Source organism: Charadrius vociferus, unplaced genomic scaffold, assembly GCF_000708025.1.
Source record: "Charadrius vociferus isolate BGI_N301 unplaced genomic scaffold, ASM70802v2 scaffold695, whole genome shotgun sequence".
Classification (NCBI taxonomy): Eukaryota; Metazoa; Chordata; class Aves; order Charadriiformes; family Charadriidae; genus Charadrius; species Charadrius vociferus.
In genome coordinates, this window is record NW_009648339.1 from 854 (window position 1) to 1,613 (window position 760).

The window sequence follows — 760 nt, forward strand, 5'->3', positions numbered from 1 at the left end:
CCCCCTTTTTTTTTCTTTTTTTTTTTTTGTTTTGTTTTGTGTGTTTTTCCCCCGATTTGCAATGAATTTGCCCCCGTTTTGGCAGCGCGGAGGTGCTGTGTGTGCGGTGCAGGCTTAGGAAGCGAAGGGAACTTGGTTTTACTTCAGCAAAAGGGAGGGGAACAACCGCAATCTGCCGGGTAAGCAACCAACAAAAAAAAAAAACAACAAACCAACCAACCTTTTCTGGTCTTAATTACATTTCACAACTTTCATTTTTATCGATTTGTTTAATTACCAAAAAAACCCCCAAAAAAAACCCCCAACCAACCCAACCCAAATCCCCCTTTTTTGTTTTATAACTTTCCCATCCGTCTCCCCGGTGCGTGCGGGCCGAGCTGATTTGTTTTAATTCCCTGTCCCGTCCCCCCCCCTCCGGTTAAACACTCAGCACCCGAATCCAAAGGATTTTTTTGCTTAAAAACCATTATTTTTTTTAAAATCAAATTTAATTAATAAAATCACAACTTTTGCATTGATTTCCCCCCAAATTCGGTGTGACGGGAGAGCCCTTTCCTTCCCAGTGATAGCATTTCCCCCTTTGGCGCGGGTGGGGGGCACGGCGGGCAGCCCCCTCCCCTCTTCGCCCACGGTTTTGGGGGGGCTGCCCGACACCCCCCTCCTCGCCAAAAATGGGGGTTCTCTCTCTAAAAAAAGCCCTTTTTGGGGAAAGAAATGAGCGAAAGCGGTGTAAAAACGCGGTGACGGAGTCGGGGCCGGG